The following is a 25850-nucleotide window of genomic DNA, read 5'->3' as shown; positions in this document are numbered from 1 at the left end:
GAGGGAATATAGAATGCGGCTGCGCAGCGGTCTTCGTCTACTTTGAGAGAGTATACTTGACTGTGTATACTTGTAGGTGCTTCGAGTAAGTCATGTTCAAATGTTCCAGGACTAGTGACTTGGCTTCTGTAGATAGAATGCAGCTCTTTGACTGAAATCGTGGTACGCTTAAGTCGCATGCGATGTCCTCCAATGTCCAGGGTGGTTCTATCTTTTCCCTCTGTCTCGAGCAGCTGCAATCCTAAGACGTGAAGTGTGTTCAGTGCTGCATAAAAATGTGAACGCAGGCCTGTTACTTATACGTCTTAACAGGGCTTTGCCGGGCGTAGACTCACTCAATCGTAGTAGCGGGGTCATGAGCGTCTCGGAAGCCTGAAGTCGCAGAGGACGTGACTCAGCTTCGTAGAGCACTTTCTTGTTCGATGCCAGTTGAGGGACTCCAAGACAAAGTCTAATACCTCTTCTGTGGATGGCTTCTAAGCGCTCGTATTGGCTATCTGAGGGTGACATCAGAGGTTGCTGGTATAGGATCCGACTGGTAACCAACGCTGTATGTAGCCGTGGCATCGACGTCGGGTGGTTGCCCTACCGTATGCCAGCGACTCGCTTGAGCACATGTAGCCTCTGTGACGATGACACCACAACGTGGTCAACAGCGCGGCGCCAGAGTAGCCTGTGGTCCAAGATAATGCCAAGAAATCGGACGTTGGTGACTTGTCGAATCTGGTATCCGTCCATATTCAGCTTCAAGCATGTAGATTTTCTTTTCACTCCCGGAAATAGTACGAATGATGGTTTCTCTGCTGATACTGATAAGCCAAGTGTTGCCAAGTGGCCCTGAAGGGCATTTACCGCTCCCTGGGCTATTCGTGCGAGGCGACGATGCTGGTAGCCGGAGACCCATATGCAAATATCATGGACATATATAGACATCTTCACTGGTGTTCGATGGTTTAGTACTCTTGGGTGGCTAGCCATGGCGATGTTAAACAATATTGGAGATAAAACACTCCCCTCTTTTGAGCGATGAAATATGCCTATTTCATCGCTCACAGTGTCGCCAAGACGAACGCTGATGCGGCGATCATTGAGAAACGTATGTATGAAGTGCAAGAGATGACCCGTGACGCCTATAACTTGTAACTGGCTGATGATGGCTGTTTGAGACACGTAGTCGTAAGCCTTGGAAACATCCATAAAAACAGCAAGTGTCGACAGCACATCCGCACTGTAATGTTCTATGTGGCTTAGCAGGTCCAGCACATTGTCTTGAGCGCTTAGACGCTGCCGAAACCCAGTCATGCACGACGGTAGTTTTCGACCCTGCTCGTAAACTTCCGCGCAGCTATGGAATGTGGCATGAAAGTTCGTGCAACATGGGGCACCGTCGGAGGCAGGAGGAGGGTGAAGACGGCCTAGCAGCTTTGCTGGGCGCCGCACAGCACACGGGCAGTGAAGTGGCACCAAGAAGAGGCAATTTATTGGAACCACTCTTTTCAAATTCTTTGATGTACATTTAATTTTCTTTTGCCGAGCTTCCATGAGTTTTCTTACGGGCCCTACGTCGATTCGAGTGAGAATCGCAATACCGCATTTATTTCTACTTGAGACCCCAGAAAATGTATTACCATGCTTAATTTGTGGTTGTCTCGTATTCATGGAATTTGATAACAATGTGTTGTTACTCAAGCTTTAACATTGAAAGCCGCTGTCATGCGTGTCGTGACACTTGTTGCGCTTTCAGACTACCGAGTTCAGTCTCGAAGGTATGATTCAGGAAACAGATACGTTCGGCGCACAGCACACACGGCCACAGACAGTATGCCTGACTTCATGGGTAGCTCGTATATCGGGATCTTTTGTTCACAAGCGGGCGCCGGCGGGACGGTCTTCTACATCCACGTTCGTAGTACGCGAGCGGAATAGATTGCCTTTTTGCTTACTGTCTTATGCGACGTCGTCAGCTTATACCTGGAAGTCAAGGTATATTTTTAGCCCTATCTATTTGTAACTCGATTCCTGCATACAAATGTTATTTTAATGAGCTGCGAGAAGAGCTCCCGTTTCTTTTTTCGTATATAAACAAGAACAATAAATACATTCCTCGGTGTAATGCTTATTCAAGAATACTAGAGCAGTATATCGTGGCAACAATACACCGCAGGAAAATATTGGCAGATGTTAATGCACGAGAGAGAGAGAGAGAGAGAGAAGGATGAATGAAAGCTATACGGATATTAACCAGGACTGATTCCGATTGGCTACACAGCACTGGGGAAAGGGAAGGAATATATTAAAAGGAGAGAAAGTCCAGTGTTCATGCCGCCGACCTAGTGAATATTGTCAGCGTTGCCTCACAGACGGTCATTCATATCCGGCTGGCTTCAAGAATCGCAGCAGCGCTTTTGTGGCAATCTGCAGCTGTTATATCAGAGGCCATTGTCCCAGGATTTTGTTCAACGACAAAGGTCTTCTGTCTAGCTGGTAGAGAATGGTGTGGAGAGCAAGCCTTTCATTTTCGAAGGATGGGCAGTGGCAAAGAAGGTGTTCTACAGTTTCTTCGCAACCACAGGCATTGCATTCGGCGCTATCAGTCATTCCATTCAAGGATGAGCACGCACTGGCGAATGCAAGGGCTGTGAGGTCTTCGCACGAATAATGCGCCACAGTGAGCGTAAAAATTAGCAGGCAATTTCTGCTGGAAGCTGATTGCAGGGAAACTAAAGTTCGTATATCTTGAAAACAGTCATCATGTCATAAGTTTTTAAAGCAGCGGGTCGTCTCTCTAAACTAACCTATTGTGTGCACTGGGCTCTGAATGGTACACAAATAGTCTTGCGCGCCCACGGAATAAAATCTACCGCTTTTTGACCGACAGTGATTCACTTGTTAGCGAAAGTAGCTGTTTCGATCAGGAGCCTGCCAGGTTCCGGTTAACTTTACGTTCTCCGATTGAGTGGTTGCATAGGCACACAGATCACTTAGCGCGTTCACTGTTTGCTGCTTGAAATTATATACACGAGACACCATTCTTCCAGAAATTACTGCGCTATAATATTCCTCAATGTTGTTCAAACAATTTTATTTTGCTGTTTTAAACCCTATCGTACCCAACAAATGCATCAGCATCGTACCCAGTGACCGGCATAGCGACACTGGATAATCGACATATTGTTAATGAACACTGTGATTGATGGCAATTAACGCGCCGCAACAGTGTGCAATCGCTGAACAGCCATGTTACCTAGGGGGATTCGGCAGCACTCTTGTTGTCACTATCCCGTGTTTCAGTATTATTGTGAAACGTTCTTCAACGCACATGTGCCAGTATACGCGCTTATGTGTCGCTGGGCGCGAGAGTTCACGATTGGCAGGTTTCTTGTAAGGAGAATAAAGAGTGTTCAGAAGCGTATCGGTGATGAAAATGCTGGGCAGTTGTCGTCACCTTAAGGGCGCTGTTGCCGTGGTCTGAATCTGAAAACTCCCTTACACAATTTCCATAGTCACTTTGGCGACCTTTGTGTTTTCACGACGTCAAGAAGAATACAGAGAACAAAGAGATGCCGCAAAACGTGATAAGAGACAATTACTGTGAAATGCGGCAACGAGAAACGGATACGAACGCATCGAGCGAGCCGCGGAGAATGTCATAAACTATAAACACAAATGTTTGTGCCAACAAACACGGAAGTCTCACGCCGTTTTCTGACTATACAGACTTCAGTTACGCATGCCTTGTGTGAAATTTCCTTTCCTTCGCTTCCTTTTTCTTTATTTATTTATTATTTAGGTCTTCATTAAATGAACTAATTACATTGAAATATATTACAGGTTACTTGTTTTTACTTTGTCGTCAAATAGTTGTTGTCAGATCCTTCTTAATACTTGGTAAACGTTTTCCCATTGTCGCCACCGTGTCGTGACGTCTTTTCTCATGCATATGTGCTTCAGTTGCGCGAACATGGCGAAGAAACGGGCAATTTCTGAGTTGTATTCATGACACGTATATACAGTCAAACCTCCTTATAACGCAACGGGATATAATAGCTGCCTGCCGGCAACTGGAGAAAAAAAGCCGTCCAGGGAGAGTTGCCGCGTGTTTCAGAGAAGCGGGCCACATGCGCTGATAATGCGGGCGGAGCGTCGCTCTGACCACTGGCGGAACGCGAAACCAAAGTACGACGCTTCTGCGAAATTTTAGCAAGTACAGTGCAGCGGTAAGCGCAAAAAATTTTTTTGAAGAGTTTAAGCGAAATATGCATGTCCATGTAGAGTCAAACCTCGTTATAACAAAGTTGAATGGGGAGCCAGAATTACTTCGTTATATCCGTTATTGCATGTAATGCAATATGAATATTTATGCAGATCTCAAGAAGAATTTGCATGTCCCTGAATGTGTACATGTAGAGCGGGAACAGACACTTTGGATGCTGTTTTGTAGCGATGCCTTCCGCTCGATTATATGCCAGTTTTATCATCCACCGTTCACGGCTGGCTGATCCCGTTGATAATGGGGGCGAAGCGTCGCTCTGACCACTGACGGAACGCGAAAAGCTCGAAAAGGCATCAGCATCAGAAAAGGCATCGCTACAAAATAGCAGCCCTTGTTTAACTTGATCACTCCACCCAAAGCATTACAGTCAGCCCGTGCCCTTCGGTGTCAGTCTGTTTGCATCCTGCGTTCATTCGTTTAACGGGCCCCTCATTTTCTCACTGATTACAGCGAATACCGCGGCGCCACGCTTGGTCCTCCTCCCGTGTTTCGTGACAACATCTGTGCTTCTTTTTCACTGCCTCGTGGCCCACTTCTGATCACGGTGTGGTGCGGGGCGGTCAGCACGGGTTCTTTCCCGTGCGCTGTTGTCCCAGCGTCGTCGCTTGGTCAGGGCGAAATCAAGCGCTTGCCGCGAAACGCAGGCGCAACGCAGGAGGGGGAGCACGGGGGTTCCGCACCCTGGCGCGCAGTCCGGCATGAGCGACGATCACGCTGCACCAGCGGGGCACTCAGACGCCGCCCTGGGCTGGCCAGGAGGCATGGGCGTGATAAACGAGCCTCGTTACGGCACCGAAGTGCGCACGATCGGGCCGGACAAATGAGAGCGCGCGACAATGACGCCGCGGAGAAGGTTTAATCAAGGCGGGCGCCGGGGCTCCCGCGGAAGTTGGCGGAGCAGCGATCGTCAACTGCGCGTACGCGCGCTCGGCGCGCGCGACCCCCGCTGTGCGCGTTACGTGGCCTGCACGGCGACACAGGACGGCGACTCGTGATCCGTTGTTTTCCTTTGCTTAGCGGAGAACATTTACGAGTTCCCCACAGTGGTCGAGAAGAATGGGAAAGCTTCCTGCGAGGAAACTCTCTCTCGCTCTTTGTTTCCTTTTCAGCCCCTGTATTAGCTGTTTCTGCAGCCATGCCACAATAGCTGGCCAAGGTGCGACCAGTCTCGTGGTTGAAAGGTCTATCGATTTGCGATAATGAAAGAGATCAACTATTCGGTGAGGCGCACGCCTGTGCATGCCGTAAGGCACAGTAAGGCAGAGAAGCACAGTAAGGCACAGTAAGGCAGAGAAGACGCAGCCGGATGGTGGTAGGGTGCCAAAGACTAGGCACGAAAATTCCAAAACGTTCTGGCTACAAACTTGGTATCTGATAAACGTGTCAGCACGGCAGGCTTGCGGTTTATGCACGTTGCGTTTTCGCTGGTAAAATTTGGGTTTTCAATGCTGACACATCGGGGCCCGGAAACAGTGTTAAAACCAGCTGTGATGGTCCAATTACTGCTTAAATCTGCATGATCTTTCTGCAGTTGGCAGCAGAAATCAGGGGCCGAATAAATCGACGCAGCAGTTCGCACATGACAACGAATTGAGATGGCATTGGTGCCCTCATGCGGGGGCCAATCCTAAGTCTGCTCCTTTTGCAGAGTGGTTATAAGCTAGTGTATTAAAACTCTGGTTACTACACAAGTTCTTCAGAATAACGTTGCCTAATAAGCGCTGTGCAAGCAAGTATATGGTTGGGTCATTCATTCATTCATTCATTCATTCATTCATTCATTCATTCATTCATTCATTCATTCATTCATTCATTCATTTTGCAGCACATAACGAAGAGCAATATAGCATGGGGAGAGAAAAGAGAATACATTTCAATAAACCACGTGCATAATAACAACACAGAAAGTGAGCCGATCTAGTAGACACGCTCACTGAGTCTTGTCTACGCGTTCCCGTAGAGACCCGCTTTTTTTTTTCATTGTTGCATTATTCACATAAGTTCTAAACCACTCATTCCTTTGCGCGTATTTGCTCCTAATGAGAAATTGTGCAGAGTCCAACCATTTGTGAAAACTGCCTCACCGGTCACATTCACACAAACATCGTCAGCAACGTGAACCTCCCGACAGCTTTGATGGAAAGCCAGTGCAAAGACAGAGAGAGAGAGAGAGAGAGAGAGAGAGAGAGAGAGAGACGCTTTTGGGGACAGAAGCGAGGACTCCGTAAAGTATCTGCACATGTTTCAACGGATTGTGAACGTCAAGGGCTTAGCAGCTCTTCCACAGCTATGTCTGTAGCTTCTCTGTCTGACACTTGATTGTCTTTTGAATACGCCTGGCTATCCCGAGGTTGAGAATTCACTTTGTGCGCCTACATCGCCTTTCAGCTAGCCGGTGAATAGTCTTGTTCGTCTGTCTACCACGGCGTCCAGCAAGGTCCTCTTTCGGTGCTTTAGACTCTTTGTGAATGCTTAGCTATCGCATTCAAAAGGCTGCGCTCAAGCGCAGCAGTGGCCTGCAGCTTGTTCAAGGCTAGGTCTGCCTGCCGTGAAAAACCTTAGTATCTCCATTTTCAGGCAGAAACTTACGAGGGCCGATCATTGAGCTTCGATCGATGCAGCCGGCTAACAAGTGCAGCTAGATAGTAAGATTATTTTTTAAAAAATTCGCAGTTTCGCCCGGAAGGCGAAGCATCAATTGCAATAGCAAATTAGTGGAGAGCTATTCGGAGTAGGGATAGTAGTTTTATCGGCTGCACAAACTTGGACACATTCGCTTACTAACTGAATTAACAAGCGTGGTGTCAGCGCGCACAAGCGAACATGAATAGATCACACTGAATGACCGCAGACAACGACTGTCAAAACGCTGACAGCAAGCGCAGCCGCCGCAGCGGGCGAAGGTTCGTGCGGTCTATCGCTTCAATGGAAACTGAGCGGCGAATGCACAGCGCATACAAAGGTCAGAGCAGTGTGGAGATAAGCGATGGTGCGGGCGACTGCCACAGCCGGGCAAAGTACGAGCTCAGTTGCTGGCAGAGTAGAAGCTGCGCCCCCCCCCTCCCTCCCGCTCGGCCTTCCCGCTTTCTTGCTTTCACGTGGGAGATTGAGTGGCCAGTTCCCTTTGCGCCGGGTTGCAAGATACGCCTTTCGTGCCGCAGCAAAGCGTCGCCCCGCCTCCCTCCCTCCCATAGCCCGACGGCCTTTCGCGCGACGGTCGCGTTTGCTTTCCGCCGTGCGTTCGCTCTCCGTGATAGCGCCCGTCCCCCGCGGGCCGCGCGCTTTCACTCGCGCATACGGCGCGCGGCGACGATTTTATCGCCCTTGGACTTTATACGGAACCTCACGGCGATGGCGACGCTGACGGCAGAAATTCGGTTGAAGTGTCCATATAATTACTATCGCAATAAAAACCAAAACAAGAACCAACCAAAAAAAGTTCTAATTGTTGTATGTGCTCTTAATAGTGTCAATTACGTTGATATAACTTGGTAGCATAGGTGTATGGCCCAATGAAAAGAGCAACAAATAATAATAATAATAATAATAATAATAATAATAATAATAATAATAATAATAATAATAATAATAATAATAATAAAGAAAACCCACAGGTGTAACGCTAAGAGTGAGCAACATACCATGGAGAAGAAATAAGGTTTGGCTACAATCAAGTTGAATTCGCAAGCATAGGGTCTGCGCAGTCCTCGCAGAACAGGGCTAATTGAGGAACACAAGGATTAACATTTGTCATGGTGGGGACTTGACTGGGTTGGTGATGGTCGGCGCTGATGAAGCAGTCAACAATAGTGTATTCGTGCTTTTTACATACATCAGTATAGCATTAGCAGCCATTTTGAGCACAAGATCTCACTATTTATCATTGTTTACATCTACTAGGCGCATAATATGGAAGGACAAGATTTCAACTCCTAAAGCCTCACTTCCGCTAAGCATAATGCAATATGAGACGCATTAGGTTTGAAGGCATACATACCGATGATTTCATTAATTTCTGATGTTTGTGCCTTTTGGTTAACAAAAGTATCGATTAAATAGGCAAAATATACGCAGATGTTCAGAGTAACTGCTTTGGTGAGAAGGCGTGAAAGAAAGGAAGAAAAGATCGAAAGCCAAGAAGACTAACCAGACTCGTTCTGGGGCGCTATAACGTAAAATGAATCCAAACTGTTTTGATTCCAAACTCCTGACGTCAAATTTACGTAACCACTGACGCAAGCATCGGGTGGTGACCCGCAGCGTTGTCTGAACAACCCAATCAAACACTCTCCGCGTTTATAAGAGGTCACCTTTGTTCGCTTTCAAAATCAATAACATTGTCTACATTCATCGGCTTTTCTTATCTAATTGGCTCACAAGAGGCGAGGAGCACGCTCTAGTGGAAAGGGTTTCGATGGGGCCGAGCCAGCCGAGTGAAAATAGATAACCGCATGAAGAGGGTGGTACCGGCTTCTCCGATTGGTCCGCTTCGCCTTACTTAGCTTGCGGAGGCTGGTCGAAAATCGCAGCGGCGTATGGAAGGATAAGAATGCCGCTAAAACGGATCCTCAGCAAGGAAGAGTTGGCAGAGCGATGTCGTATGCATACCGAAAGGGCTCTATAACGCTTTACTGCCGCGCAAGAAGTTTTATCATGCGCAAATAAATACATGCTCACCGGCAGGTGTGAGTAGCGAGGGCCTGAGCTATCGGCGGGCAGCCATCTTCTATTCCTTTCGGAACGGGGCAGTCTGTGGCTATTCAGAGAAATTTTCAGTTTTGTTCGGCCTATTAATGCATTTTTTTTCGCGTACACGTCACTTTGACGTGGTGAGTTTTCGCGGTTTTATGAGGTCGCGTGACAGACAGGCGAAGGGGAGTAGCCAGAAAACATTGGACCAATAGCAAAGGGCTAATGGTGAAAAGGCGTCGAATCAGGAATAATTATTTTTCTTTTGTGCGGTTTAATAATGCATCATCAGTGTGTACACGTTATATCAGATGGGGAGTTATCGCGGTTTTCGTGACGTCGCGTGACAGATAGGCGAAGTTGGGAGTGGCCCAAAAATGTTTTGACCAATCGTGGAGGCTGATTGCAGAAATTGGAATCATTTTACGTTATAGCGCCCCTGGACTGCTATGCAACTACGTGTGGATGAGAAGAAAGATAAGGTAAATAGGTAATAGTGCCGACAATACACATAGTATAGTAGGGAGAGTACATAGCGTCTACAGCCGGTTCGCTATCTTCAGTACATTTAGCAGCGCTCATTCGGCTATCTGGAACTGATGGAGGCAGGCGGTAGTGTTCCCAGGATATTAACCTCGGTGAAACGTCGGGCATCTAACGGCTCATCAAACTGCGGCGAGCCTGGTGTTGCACTTCGAAGCACTGACAATGCGAAGGATGTTTTCAATCGGCCCTTCACACTTGCACTGTATGTCAAGCACGGGGAACTCAGTGATTCCATTGAGACTGTACGAATGAGTGAAGGCCAGAGAAGACACAGCAGTTGCCGAATGTGCTCCTAACGACGGATCGAGGTCGTGTAGGCGTTGACGAGAGTTTTCCGGACTGTTCAAATGAGCCAATGTGATGTAACACGCAAGTTTGTAAACCTCCCTTTCGGCGTTCGCTCTTGACGATGATATTATGTGAGACTGAGAGAAAGCAGGACAGACAGGGATGTCAACCAGATGCGCGTCCGGTTTAGTGACCTACACGGGGGAAGGGGAGAAAAAAAAAAGAAGAGAGGGACAAGTAAGAATGTACTTCGGCGGGGCGGCCAAGGTGGCTCCGCGAGCAATTCAGTGCTGAACAACAGCACCGATACGATATGAACCATTATAAAATTATATCATGTCCTTCCTCACCAGCAAGATTATAAACTTTTCTGGTATGTGACGCAAATTGTTCGTAGTCCTTAAAAAGCTGGGTTTGCTGACTTTGAAGGCATTCCATAGAATTCCATAATACTGCCTATTAATCATCCCTGCCCAGCATAAACAAGAGATGCACAATGGACGGGAAAGCTGAGATCTCGTAAACGTCTTGCAGGGCGAAGCTCTAAATTTGGTTGTGACCGGTGCTACCGGAACGGCGACGGTACATGTGGAGCTTGGCAGAGACCTAGGAGTCCGGGTATAAACGCAGTTTCGGTCAGCATATGATTCGTAGAGAGATAGAGAGATAGGGAGAGATAGAGAGAGAGAGTATTCTGCATTAGAGCAAGTGATGATAGAAAATTTTCGCAATCCATGAAACTGTAAAGCGCACAAGAGGTTTTTTTAAGAAAAAAAAAACTGGAAGAAAACACTGTTTTGCTGCTGTCCAGAATCTCATTTAGATCAACAAAGGTACATGAGCCACACAGTGTTATTGGTCCAGTGGTAGTGTTAAATAACAGAGCTTAGCATCCATACAAAGTAGGAAGTGATATTCGCAGGATTAAAAGAGGTTAGAACTTTGAAAAAAAAAATGCTGTAGCATGCTTTCAAATATGACATTTATTTTGAACTTTCTGCGGCAACGAACTCGTTGTCGGTATCGAGCGCTTATCTAAGTGTGCGGGTCGATCGGAGTGGTGAGACTTACCTCCCACAGCGACATTAGCGGGAGTCATCCTCGGAGTTTGTAGTTACCATGACACACACTATTGCCACGCGTTGGGCTGGGCTTGTGTGGATCTTCGAATGTCATCGTGGCCGAATCAGGGAAGTAATTGTGATTTAAATTTCTGTATTTACTCACTTATTTTCCTTCAATAACTAGAAGAAATTAAAAAAAATGTCACAGTTTCGCCGAAGCAATGAATGCGATAGCAACACAGCAATGTCATACGAAGTAAGGTGAGCGGCTTTGGTAGCAATATGAATTGTAGTAAACATGAGCTGATTAAGTAAGCAGGTGTGCTGCGGTGTAAGTAGACCGACATGAAGAGAGGCTCGATGACCACGAGAAGGCGCGTGTGAAACGGTGGTGTTGATGAGAAGCGCTTCCCGTGGGCAGCGCGCGTGCGAAGGGACACACCTGTAGCGCTGCACTGCCGATCCGGGCAGCATTGCATGTGTAGCGTGCGTTGGAAAATGTGGCCCGACTATTACTAACTGAATGAACAAGCGTGGTGTGAGCGCGCACAAACAAACATGAATAAAGCACACTAAATGACTGCAGACAACGACTGTCAAAACGCTGGCAGCAAGCGCATACGCCGCACCAACAGGCGAAGGTACGTGCGGTCTATCGCTTCAACGGAAACTGAGCGGCGAATGTACGGCGCATAAAGGTCAGAGCCGTGTGGAGATAAGAGACGGTGCGGACGAGCGATGAGCGCGGTTGTTGCCAGAGTAGAAGTGCGCCACCCTCCCCCCTCCCCCCCCCCCCCTCCGCTCCCTCCGGCGCTGGCTTCCTGCTTCCTTGCTTGCGCGTGGGAGATTGAGTGCGTTCGCTCTCCGTGATAGCGCGCGTCCCCGCACGCTTCCGCTCGGGCATACGGCGCGCGGCGCAGATTTTATCTATAGGGAACCTCACGGCGACGGCGACGCCGACGGCAGAAATCCGGTTGAAGTGTCCATATAATTGCTATCGCAATAAAAATATGTATAACTATTTTTGTTGACATTTATTCAACTGCTACACTGAAATGACAGATATTTCAACACGTGCAATACTGGGATGGCAAGGACGTCCATCTCGCGACACGTGAAAGCCAGCCCATATATGCCTCGTGCGTTGAAAGGTAATGTCGACGTCGGAGTGCACGCGCGTTCTTTATTATTTTCTTGAGCTTCCCGCTTGGAGCGGGGCCGTAATGTTAGGCAAATATCTTGGCGAACACGTTCTCCACCCACTGGACTTGCTCACTGAAAGAGTTTAAGCTTGCCTGGGGCCCCTTTACTGCCAATTCATCTTTCTTTTGAGAAGAGGACGTCATGCTTGGGCATCGGATGCTTCTTTGGTGGCACATCGCAAATCATCGTGGAGTGTTCCAGCTATACGCTTAGCCACCGTCGACGTATATATCCACATTCGTTTTACATTGACAGCCGTAACCGATCTCCTGTTTCCTCTTGTTTGTCTTATTTTCTTCGCTCGCTCTGAGTTGCACTAATTCAAGAAAACGACGAAGCCTTTAAAAGCTCGAAACTGGGTTGTCTGTGTCCTTCCTCTCCACTATACGCTGTCACCGTCAAGGCATCGTCATTAAACATCCGACTACGCAACTTCACCCTCGCCATATGGCCAATAATAATGAAACTTTGCTTATACCACCGCTATACTGCATGGACATGGAACTCATGCTCCTGCGGAAACTTGCAGTCGGTTGCAGGACACCTGTGCTATATATCGCGCAGCTTTGGCCCGAGAATGGCGCCATCAGGCCAGTGCAGCAGGTGATGCTGTGGTTGACAAAGACACGATGTTGTGTGCATCGCAAAGAAAGAAGGTTCTTAAGAAGAGAGCGGTGTCCATTGGAAGAGCCTGCGGCTGCCGCAGTAAATGAGTTCAGAGCCAGCGGAATGGCTCAAGTCTCCTAATTTCTTGCTTTAAATTTGATCAGATTTTAGAACAAGCGCGAGTGCCAGATATCGCTATTCGCGCTTTTCGAGTGGCTTACAATTAAAGAGACGGACGTAACTTCGTAATCGCCTAACGAACAAAATTATCTACTTATTTTACAGAACTTAGGGCATGAATTTGTGTAGATTTGAAGCCCATCATTATTTAAGGCGACTCCAGTTCGTGAATCATTCTGCGTCAAGGTGTATACTTCGCCAAATATTGGTATAAATCAACGCTATGTCAAAACATTTTGCGTCGCACGCATAAACGGGAAAAAAGAACGCGCGCGAAGAGTATCTTACACTGGCGTTCGCTAGTGTAAGATATCGTCTCCCCTCCCAATACTAGGAGATGAAGTAAACGCATTGAAGGAGAGACGAGAAGAGACGAGAGAGAGAGAGAGAAGCTGTTCACATAACGCCAGGAAGCACACAACGGCTTCCATAACCTGTACTCTGTACGTATACTGGGGGCGTGTAGCCACAGTGCTCTTTATCCTGTCTCTGCCCTTACTGAAAAAGCGTAACAACAGGTTTTGAACGTTCTGTAAAGATAAACGATTTGGGTCAGTGGTTCCAGGATTCTCTTATCCCTGGTCGTTGTAACGTGCACATAGACGTACGCGCTAAGTAGAGGGGAGACATGACAGTGCCGGCGCGCCGCCCTTTATTGTCGGCTACATGCGTTGGCTGCAGCTTATCAAGCGACCGGCTATCTGCCTTGGACGTTTCGTATATAACTGCACGCGCGAAGCACAATGCCTGACACAACCATTACGAATAAAAGGGCGAAATTAATGAAATGGCAACGAAATAGCCTTCTGACTAGACGTGCGCTAAACAGTCGTTTAATATACGGGCGAGGTGTGACCGAAAAAAGACACTAGACATTGGACATGTGTCTTATTGCTGCGACACGAGTGAGTTTATTATGCAGTGTTGTTCCTTTGTTATTGTTCGCAGGGAAAATTTATACCAAGCGACCTTATGAATACAAATGAGTGCCTTCCAAGTACATTTCAACTAAAATAGCTGAAAACACACACACACGCGTGCGCACGCGCGCACGCACGCACGCACGCACGCACGCACGCACACACACACACACACACACACACACACACACACACACACACACACACACGCACGCACGCACGCACACACACACACACACACACACACACACACACACACACACACACACACACACACACACACACGCACACGCACACGCACACGCACACGCACACGCACACGCACACGCACACGCACACGCACACACACACACACACACACACACACACACACACACACACACACACACACATTTGTTAGGTTAAACAGTCTCCTACTTGAAAGAAGAGACAAAATGTACGGCAGAACTTTATTTGCCTTCATTTAACACCATTTCTCATTACAAAATTTTTTGGTGTCTTCCAGATAATTATTCTGGAAGAAATTACGGCTACATTTTCCATCGCTCAAGTGCGGCGTAGTCTGATGTCGTGCTTTGCGCGATTTTGGTTTATAGGGTACTGGCTCCAATAAAACGCATTTAAGCGTTAATCTATAGCATTACTGCATGATAGTATGTATTAGACGGAAAAATAAAACCTTAATTTCATGCTGTAATGTATCATAATTTAATCAACACGTTTCTGCGTTTAGCGAAAGAACAGGAAGCCGAATTTATATTAGAAAAAAATTTTCTCGACCAAGACAGGAGGGTATTTCATGACACTCTTGCACAGTTAAAGATAAGAAGAAGGTGAGAAAAGGAAGGAAAACTACAGCAATCTAGGCAGGAGCTTTGGAAAAAACAGATCCTGGACCATCAGGTCAGTATAGACATGACGGTTATCTGGTACTAATTTGGTCTCAACAAAGCTGTTAAAAGATACGTCTACGCTTCTTGAAATTTAGAAATATTAGTTTTCTGCAGTCGGGGCTGAGTAACGTAGAGTCAATATACGCCCTGAATTTTTGTTGCGTTTTGTGCTCGTTATACCAAAGTCATTACGTTGTCATTGTTAGAAACACATATTGCGACATTTCAAGAACATTTATTGAATTGCATGGTCGGTCCATACGATTGCATATGTCTCATGACTACACTTCCCCTCATCCTCAGTGTATTTGCATTATTTACCAAAACAGCAACCTCGCTCCGATAAAGTATGCTAACTAGGACAATAGCGTACCTACCTTAACTACCGCAGGTATCACTTAAATTACGAAATACAGGCAAGCCTTTTCTTAAAAAATTGACTGTGCAGGTCGGCACGTACGCTTTTTCTTACGAAAAGAAAAAAAAAAAGAAGCCACCGAAAGGGAAAAAAAAAAAAACGTCGGTAATAGTTTAATTTAGTAACATATTCGTTACAAAAATAGAAACAGAGAAGAAAAAATAAACGAAAACGAGAACAGGAATTTTTTTTTTCATCTGGCGGATGAACAAACCACCAAACAAAGAACTAATCCACATTTTCGGAATATAAAAACTTGAAACGCTGAAAACTACTTACAGTTACGTGCACGTGTTCTATTGCACGTGTTCACGTGCAAAAAAAAGTTAGATGTATACCTTCGTTGACAGTAAATAAAAAATATGGCGCATAATTTTTTTAGGCCTCGTGCTGTTTCGTACAGATTTAGCAGGGTCTGTCAGAAGCAGCAACGCGAGAAGGTGGAAGGTTCGGTGTAAAATATTGAGGCCACATTGACGTCTCAGTGGGAAGCGTTAGCGGCGTCGTTTCGAGGGTGCATCACCAAACAAAACGACGGGTCGCTGAGGGTGGAGTGAAAAGGGAGACGATGAGCGCGGAGAAACTTCGCCTGCCGTCTCCTGAATGCCAGCGAGAGCTGGACGAGGGGGAAAAAAAAGAAGAGGGGGGGCGAGCTGTTCAACCGGCGTGAGAGATCCAGTCGGCCGCCTACACTTCGCTGCGCCGCGCGATTGGCTGAGCGCGACGCGTGACGTCATCCGGGGTGGCGTCGCGCACTCTTTTAACTAGGGCCCGAGCCCGGACGCCGCGCGGCCACTGACGCAGGCAAGGGCCACGAACTGGCACGGCCACAGAAGACAGCAGGCCCCAGGGACTGAACCCCGCGCACTTCGTCGCCAGCAACAAGTTCGCGCGCCGCGCACTCGCTCTCCGTTCGGTCAGCTGCCTCGGACATCGGCGCATCTCGTCGGGTGAGTTTGGCCGCGTGTGTCCCGTTCTGACCCCTGGTTGGGATATTTTGTGGACCGTCGGGCGTTTAGACTACGGCACGATGGAGCTAACCCAGCCCGACACTCCTGTTTTAGGGGCGCCGTTCTTTTCTTGTTCTTATTTTATTTCTCCGAATCCTTGTGTACGACCATCTTTACACGCGTCAGAGCCCTTTACGAGCTTTAATGCGTGAAATACCTCCCGAATGTTGAGGGAAGACCGAAATCGATTGTTCATTTATAACCAAAATGCTATGCGAGCGTAACTCGGGGTTTTGACGAGCCGTAAAAGTGTCTATTGTAGGATATATGGCTAGCATGGGGCAGCCCGGGGAGCCGATTGCGCGCACCGAGAACATTAATTCTGTGTCACACACAATAGACCGTCACACACAGCAAAAACGTTATAGGCGCGCGAAAAATAAACGCTGAAGGTGGAGTTTTATGATACCTTGTTCAAAGACGTGTTTTATTTAGCCAAGAGCGATATTTATGGCGTTTCTCATTTTGTGACGCATAAAGTCACCAAATAAGGCGCAAGTTACCAGTTTCGAAGACTGGTAGCTTCCGCCCTTCACTTAGTGACACTTGTGTACTTTTGTTGAAATATTTGTACTGGATTTTTTTTTTGCGGGTGCTTAGGACGAGTATACGAAGAGCTCAGAAGTGCCCTGTCTTCAACGTTAAAATTATATCGGTGCCTAATAAGATGCACGTATACTAGAGGTGAATTGCCTGCCTGAGGCTGAAGCGTTTCAGTTTAATAATTGACGATCCACATCTACAATGGCTTTAAAGTTCTGAATTAACAAAATAGAACAGCGGTTATTGCTTACTGTAGTGGTGTAAAGTTCATAAAGGCAGTGTCCTTGAAAAGGCAGATATTAAATAATATTTTCTCATCTGGGTTTGGACACTTGTGTATCGACAATTTTTTTTTGTTCTGTAAGCTAATCATGAATACACGAAGACGCAAGGGTTGCCTAAATATTCTCGGTCGCAAGCAGCTTTATGGGAGCGATAACTACAATGCTTGTAATAGTTAGTAAGTGAACCAACCCATAGGTATTGTATACTGTCACTTCACCTTCGCAGTTGCAGTAATTACGAAGCATTCTTAAAACATCCGCCCATGGCTGAGCTAAAAATGCACACATGTGGATGAGTGCTCCGGATCATATAAAAGTATCTGCGCTTCCTTCGGCATACGTAGCGATATCGCTGTTCTATTGTCTCCGTACTCTGCGACGAATAAACTGTGCCTACATAAACGAGGACAGGACCCAGATAACAATATTAATTCTGGGGCACGCTAAGCCTTATTCCTGCATACCGACTGGTGGACTGGCCAACAATTTCGTCGACCAGTTTCCTTTACGGCTTCATCATTGGCTTCGCCCTTTCATTCAAATATTAGTGTTAAAGCAGGGTTGTTTTTAACGTGTATTCACGTTAGCGATTGACAGAGGTTGCCTGGCGGACGAACACTAGTGGCTTAGGAGCAACTCGTGGTATGCAGATACCGACAATTAAGCGCGGCCTGGTATAGTCGCCAATCCTAAATGTGCTGATGTCTGCTTTCTCACCGAGCGACTCAGTGTCTCAGTGATAAGGTGGCCCAAAAGAGAGGCAGGACACACACAGAGACTTCTCCGGTTGCGTCGAGTTTACTTTAAGTATAGGCAAGAAATTCTGCCATTCAGAACGACAAGCTCCACGCTAGTCCGTCTCTTCTATCGAGCGTCTTCCCTCACGGCTTTTCACTTAATGTTATTCTCGGACTCTGGTCGCATATTTTGCAATATACCTTGCAACGTACCTTGCAATATACCGTGAGCGTGTCAGGTCCGACAGCATGGGTTTTGGCTCTAAATAAAGAAGAAAAAACAGCAGTGGCAGTGCGCCTTTCTCCTAGGGAACTCGTGTGTAAAATAAGTGTTCGCGTATTTCTATGTGCACATGGTGCTCTGACCAGCGTGGATCGGTTGAGTAGTTTTGAGAATACCATTCGCACAGTTATTAAAAAAAACCGACTGACCAGCGAGTTACTGACACAAAACCATCGCATTTCAAACCATCTGTGGCCAATAGGTTGCACGACTACGACCTCCGCAACGCGGCGTTGTGCAAGCGCCTTTGGGTGGGCATTATTGAAGGTGACAAATTTAACTGTCGGAGTTTGTTGCGCACGAGTTGCCCATCACAAAGTGTGAGTATTCTGGTGGTTGATATTAAAGGCAAAACACTGGGCCTTTATCTCGCTTACATGAGTCTTAATGGAGGAAAAAGCACAAAGCAATATTTCTTGCCTCAGCACCAGCCTGGGGCCGCATTATAGGTTGATCACTTGCTGGGATACTTTCACTTTTGCATAACTTCACTTCCAGTGTGAAGCATGACTGAGAGATGGGCATTCTGCCAGCTGGCGTAGTAAATCAACGTCCACCTAAAGTCTCGACAGTAATCGAACCCTGCAAAATGCGGCCCTTGCTTGGCCCGGCGGTGTACAGTTGAAAGCTGTATCGTGAAGAGCATTCATATGGGCAGAATATTGTTACATGCCTTGTACTTTATTTTACCTGGTTTATCTATTCCATAGTCTCACTACTGACTCATAATGCCAAGAACGCTTTAATTACGTAAGCGCATTTCTTTTAAGTAGTCTCCACTAAGAGGTCAGCCTTCCAAAGTATAAAGAACGCATGAGATATGCGGCTCAATTTGTGCCATGGAGGGTCAAAGTATTGAACCCGTACTATTATCACATGCTTTGTGAGCAATGCAACAATATTTTTGAGCAATGTGACACATTCAGTGGCGTGGAAGTCAGACGCGACACGACTATTACTGTTATCCCAGTGCGTCCTCAAAGATTGTTCGGAGAAAAAGATACAGAGATAGAAAGAAAATTAATCATGAATGTTCGTTAATGATCTTATTTATTAAATGAATTAACGTTTTATCGCCTTTATTGGGGCGGCTTTATTTTATAAGAGGTGTGTGAGTATACAACTTTTCGAAGAACTGGACTGTATTTACGTATGGATTTCACAAGAAAGCTTCATTCTTGTGACTTTTTGGTGCAGCATTCCTTGTCCAAACGTAATTGTGACCCTAGGGAAGTAGGGCTCCCTTCCAATCTCATTCTAATCTACAACACATCAGGATTTTTTTCGCTTTACGCAACCAAGCAGTGCTGTTTCTAGAGTTTATGTTATTCTGTACATCCATATTAGCTATCAGAGCTGAGAGTCACACGAGGACATGAACGACTCGAACGCAGACAGAATGTTCTTGTCATCGTGTGAATTTCTGCGCTGATATGGATTCGAAATCCCACCTCAATCAGATGAACACTTTATGACCCTTTGTATTTCCTTCCCTTTTATTTATTTTACCTTCTGGGTGTCACAGCAATATAAAGAAGACATGCATGTTACATTAAGTATGTATGGTAAACGACACCAGTATATATAAACATGATTGCAAGCACAACATGTAGAAGAATACAAGAAAAAGAAACAACGTAATTTCAGCTAGGAACTCAAAAGGAAATGCTTGTGCAGCATATGAAAACTATTCAAAGCAATGTAAAATGAAACATTTTACGCAGAAACTCCTCTGGGATTTGTCTAAGTATGCGTAAGCATCGTGCCACTCGTTCATCTCCACGCAGCCCGGTGTCCTTATCAATGGTATGAAACTTGATCCTACCAGTAAAATCCTTATCAAACCATATCGGTCGTAATCAACCTTATAGGACTAGATCCGACTCTTATCAACCCTTATCGGTTGTTAGCAACCTTATAGGACTCGATCCGAGCCTTATCAACTCTTGTCGATAGGTAGCAACCTTATCGCAATTGATGCGATCTTTATCTGTCCTTATCAACTTTACAGGACGTGATCCAACCCTTATAAACCCTTATTGGTGCTTCTTAAACTTATCAGAATTTCTCCGACCATTATAAGCCCTTATCGCTCTTTCGCACCTTATCCATCCGCGTCGAACCAATACCAACTGTGATGAGACGTCCATAACCCCTCATTACTCCTTATCAACTCACTGACTGCTTATCTGTCTGTGTTGCGCGACGTGAAACGCATGAGCCCTCAGAGATCTGGGGCATTTCGGTCGGTGAAGGAACGTCCCAACGGAAGGCGCATTCCGCGACCACCGAAGCGCATCGGAGTTGTGGCGTGTTTGGAAATGAATTTCCGCAAAATGGGAATTTTCCTGATGTCTGCAATGCTCCAAGACGGCTGTACATGTGGTCCTACAGATGACTTTCATTCCACCATCACCAAATCTTTCAACAAAGCCTTCATAGAAACGGTTCTGCTTTGATATTTGTTTTGTAACGCTGGTTCAACGCATTCACATGGTTCAGATACATTCACTATTTGCAAGCGTTGACCAGGGCTTAAGACACTCGGCTTCTGAGCGTGGGATCGTAGGTTGGAAACTCACCGCCGCCAACGTTTTCTTTCGAATTTATTTCGTTTTAGACATTATTTCTTTATAAAGATTCGTCTTACGTGACGGACAGACGGACGGGTTTCCTCGTCGGGTAAGCAGAGAAATGCTTACGCATTTAGTATATATTGTCGCAGGGAGCAAGATGCCACGCTGGGGAGAGAGGGGAGGGGGAGGTAAAGTGACTGCAAAGCATAGATAAAAAAAGTAAGAAGCACAGACACAATCACAATCGGTCACTGTCACCGCATACTGTCACCGCACAGCACAGTAGCACTTGCAGCACTATAAACGTCTCTGTAATTGTAGCGAGGACAGTTACAGAGAAGATGTTGAAGAGTCTCATCGCTACCGCAGTCATCACACGAAGCGTCGTCGGCCCATCCGATTCAGAATGCAAAAGACTTAGTAAAGGCCACTTCTAGCCATATTCGACAAAGCAGGGTAGCTTCGCGACGGCAGAGTCCAGCTGGGATGCAAAGGCGTGGAGAGGAGTCTAGGTTGTGCAGCCGGTTGCTTTGATGAAATGTTAAGGGATGATTTGCTGCCCGATACGCTCTCTGTGCAACGACATTGGTTAAAATAAAGCGAATGGAGCAATTTGTGATATTTTCGAGATTGTCAGCGTCGTACTGTTATATTACTTGAGTTCTATATTGCTGGAGCATATATTTACAATGATATGCCACATCTGCACGTACATGTAGTATTAAACAAGCACTAATTCAAAACGTAGATAGAGCGAGAGGCGCGTTGTATGCCTGCAAAACAGTTAAATCTGTCACTGATGCATTGAATGTCCTGCATTTCTCCTGACACACACACACACACACACACACACACACACACACACACACACACACACACACACACACACACACACACACACACACACACACACACACACACACACACACACGCACACGCACACACGCACACGCACACGCACACGCACACGCACACGCACACACACACACAAAGAAGAAAAAAAGAAACACAAACGCACATCTACGTGCAGGAGGCTCTGATATAGTTTTGTACTGCAATGCAATACAGCGTTTAGTAAGAATTCTACATAATGACATCGAAGGAACAATTACTATACATGTATAATTGAATAACTTAATATAATCTAGTCAAACAACCTCTTTGATATGTATGTGTGCAGTGACGTGGTATTAATAGCAACAGAACGAACATATCTGAGTAGCGCACTGAGGCTGGCCGTAACGCTAAAGTCATTACATAAGAATGCATCGAGCCTATACAGGATGTTTCAACGAACACTTTCAAAATTTTTTAAAGGTTGCCTGTGGCAGATAGCACAATTCTAGTTCATAAGCTGGTCTACTCGAGAAGAGGCGGACATTACTTGCACAAAAAAATGAAATGCATAATCGACTAATTAACAAAAGTTCACTAATTAAGTTTTAGACTCATTACCTTATGGCCCACATTGCAATTTACAAATTCTAGCCGTGGGTTTCGCAAAGCGCATCCACTTGAAACGAATTCTCAGGATGGCACCAGTTTTGAGATATTGTTACGTGTAGCTGATGCCCAAGGCTATTTACAGTTTATTTGCAGGGAAGCTAACGGAGGCCAAAATGGCGACGCTATATCAAGCGGGAACATGTCGTCTTCCTCCTCTTCAGTGCAGCCACACTGTGGCGCCTGTTCCGTATCATCACCCCCGGCAGTAGAAGCACCGTCCCGGTGCTTAAGCTGCACATCCGCGGTGAAAGGTGTGTGGTATGGCTTTAGTCTCACCACGTGAACGATGTCACTTGCAGCTGACGATGACGCCGAGAGGTCGGCGGGGATGATTTCATACATGACATCGGTCACTTGTCGCACCACACGGTATGGGCCAGTGTAGCGCGACAGCAGCTTTTCGGAAAGGCCCACACGGCGAATCGGTCACCAGAGAAACACCAGAGAACCCGGAGAAAAGTGCACGTCGCGATGGTGGCAATCATAGAGGCGCCTTCTGATGCTCCTCTGAGGCCTCGAGACTGGTGCGGGCGAGCTGGCGTGCGTGGTCGGCGTGTGCGATCGCGTCGCGGGCGTATTCAACGGCTGAACGCGCGGGCGAGGGCAGCAAAGTGCCGAAGGGCAACGCGGGTTCTCGGCCATATAGGAGATAAAATGGTGAATAGCCGGCAGTGTCCTGACGCGATGAATTATACGCGAACGTCACATACGGTAAATGAAGATCCCAGTCGTGGTGGTCGGCCGTAACGTACTTCGAATGCATGTCGGTGATGGTCCGGGTGAGGCGCTCCGTGAGGCCGTTGGTCTGTGGGTGGTAGGACGTGCTGAACTTGTGCTTAGTCGAGCAGGAGCGAAGGATGTCCTCTACGGCTACCGAGAGAAAGCTACGGCCACGGTCAGTGAGTAATTGGCGCGGGGCACCGTGCACTAAATGATGTCATCGAGAAGAAAGTCAGCGACGTCAGTAGCACAACTTGTCGGGAGGGCTCTTGTGATTGCGTACCGCGTAGCGTAATCAGTAGAGACGGCGACCCATTTATTTCCGGAGCCCGAGAGAGGAAATGGTCCAAGAAGGTTCAAGAAGGTCCAAGGTCCAAGGTCGAAGTTCCAAGAAGGTCCAAGAAGACTAACACGGAAAAAGGGTTCGAACGGGATGTCGATTGGCTGGAGGCATCCAGCTGGAAGTGTGGAGGGCTTCTTCCGACGCTGACAGGGCTCGCAAGCGGCAAAGTAGCACCGCACGGAGCGGGCGAGACCCGGCCGAAAGAAGGGACGGCGTATACGGTCGTATATATGTCCGCGAGACGCCCAAGTGCCCAGCCAAGGGAGCGTCATGAAGTTGGCGGAGGACAGTCGAACGCAGGTGTGATGGAATGACGAGCAGAAGGTCAGGGCCGTGGGGATCGAAATTGCGGCGGTATAATTTAATTAATTCCTGAACTTTGCGGAGAAATGTATTGGCGTTCCAGTTACTTTCTTAACAAAACGTTATTTGATGCATTGAAGTACGAATAACGAAGTATTTTGTGAGTACAGGGCCGGTATTTTGTAGCGATGCCTTTCCGATGCTAATGCCTTTTCGCGGTTTTCGCGCTTGGTCAGTGGTCAGAGCGACGGTCCGCTCGCGTTATCAACGTGATCAGCCGGTCGTGAGCGGTGGATGATGAGACTAGTATAGAATAAGGCATAAGGCATCGCTACAAAATACCGGCCCAGTTCCTGTGGGGGTTCGATCCAGGATGCCCCGAGTTTCTCGTTTGCTTGAGTTTGTCGACGGCAGTCAGTGAACAAAGAATGTCACGGGCGTATCTCCTCTTTGGGACATTAGCTGTCTATCCACCGTCGAGTGATAACAGTGCAGACGTGGTGGATTCACACGCCAACCCTTTCCTTTCTTTCAAATAGGCTAAAAGATAAACCTTTTACTATAACCCGCTTGCACAGGTAATGCACTGGTTGGAACGATAAACAAATGGTAGAAGGCACCAAAGGTTTGACCACGTGGTGCCTTTTTCTGCCGCCCATGAGGTAACGCCCAGGTGATGATAACCCAAGAGTGAATCTAGATAAGCCAATGAAACTGTGGCAGGCCGAGGGCTGACTTTTGTGTCTTGATACCATTATCTCAATGATCTGGAGGCGTCGCCAGAGCTCACGGAGATCCCGAACTTTGACAAGCTTGTGTCTTTCTGCACAGCACCACTGGGTCCTGTTTTTATGCGATAACCATTCTGTGGGAACTTTACCGAATTTGCGGTGTGGCTGTATGTAACCTCTATCACCCGTTGACCCAAGTTGTCTATTATATATTGGACCACTATAGGTATGTGTTGGCTGCTATCTTGCCAAGCAGACAACATGAGTCACGGCGTATGCGGCCGAATAGACAACTTCGGCACTCCGTATGCGATATTGGTATGAGCCCCTTCTTGGCCAACCGCCCAGTATGGATGTGCCAAGTTGACACAAGGTGTATGTGGCCTTAAATACTAAAATAAAGCGATAGCGCCCAATCCACAACAGACAAATCAGCGTCGAGCTCCGCCACTTGACGGAGAGCAATTGCAAGTTGTAGCCAAGATACTAAGGATACCACTGAGTTTCATCTGCAGTGATTACAACAAGATATACTGTGTAGTGGTATCATATATTGCCACTTCGTGTGTCTGCGGCGGCATACGGTGCGTCGCTACATTGCTTTAATGCCAATCGCATTAACATCGACATTAATCGTGAGATGGGTTCTGATGCAATTTTTGGCACTCCTCGTATAGACACTACTTTATCGCCGTGACATAAAAGCTTCCCCAACGAACTTTCCTAAACAGAATCCAGTAGGCCCTGTAAGTAGTAACCATGCCACACCAATTAGAAGGCCGCTTACTTAGTGAGTGAATTCAACTGGAAAAAAAAATGTATTACCATTTTGCAGGGCTGGGTATAGAGTAAGGATTTCTCTTGCTGGATTTCACATATTTCTTATCATCCACCGTTCACGGCTAGCTGATTCCGGTGATAATGGGGGCGGATGCGCCGCCCTGATTACCGAAAAAGCGACAAAGTGAATAGCATTAGAATATAATCGTTACATTTTACTGGCCCTGATCTGCATACAAGTAGAGATAGAAACGAGCAAGGCGATTCATGCGGCTAGTGGCAGGGCAGCAACCGAACATGTTTTAAAAGAAAGCTTGGGCGTGTCTATTTTGTAACATCTGATCTCAGCCACGTAGACGCGGAGGGTTCAAATAAATACTTGCGTTTCTTAAAGAAGGTGGTGCTGTGCCACTCATTGATTCATCAATAATACTCTTGCTCTGACGAAAAGTCTGTCGGAAGCTTTTCTTATATATATATATATATATATATATATATATATATATATATATATATATATATATGGTCCACGCGTGCTGCGTTTTCGCGCTTTTTAAATTGCACGTGGATAGCCAGCGGGGAACGTGGAAGGCCTGTAGGCAGAAAATACAAGATGTTGAAGTGTTCCCAATAAGCTGACAAATTACTTTTCCTCCCGTATATACTGACTGTTATGACTGCAACGGCTCAAATCCAACTTTGTAAACGACGCCAACGTGAGAGCTAGAACTCAACACTCTCTCTATTGGCTTCTTGAACTACAGTATTGAAATATGAGTCTGTACTGGCCTCCACTCGGTAGGACCAAAAGCGGACGTCGTTGGTAAAGGTTCGTAATTATGACGTACACGCCAAATGCAAAGAAGATGGCGCCACCACCTGCATTTCTATACGAAGTTTTCTTTGCCTACCATCACCACATAAAACTTGCATATACAATGTCGGCCCATGGGT

At 46.7% G+C, this 25850-nt stretch overlaps 1 protein-coding gene across 1 annotated transcript in view; it reads left to right on the top strand.

Annotated features, from left to right (window-relative positions):
* LOC119436464 (uncharacterized) overlaps positions 1–25850 on the top strand; it is a 147758-nt gene that overhangs the window by 33188 nt on the left and 88720 nt on the right. The window lies entirely within an intron of this gene.

This window comes from Dermacentor silvarum, chromosome 1 (genome assembly GCF_013339745.2).
Source record: "Dermacentor silvarum isolate Dsil-2018 chromosome 1, BIME_Dsil_1.4, whole genome shotgun sequence".
Taxonomy (NCBI): domain Eukaryota; kingdom Metazoa; phylum Arthropoda; class Arachnida; order Ixodida; family Ixodidae; genus Dermacentor; species Dermacentor silvarum.
Note: the sequence above shows the minus strand (reverse complement) of the source record. Positions and strands in the feature narration are given on the sequence as shown.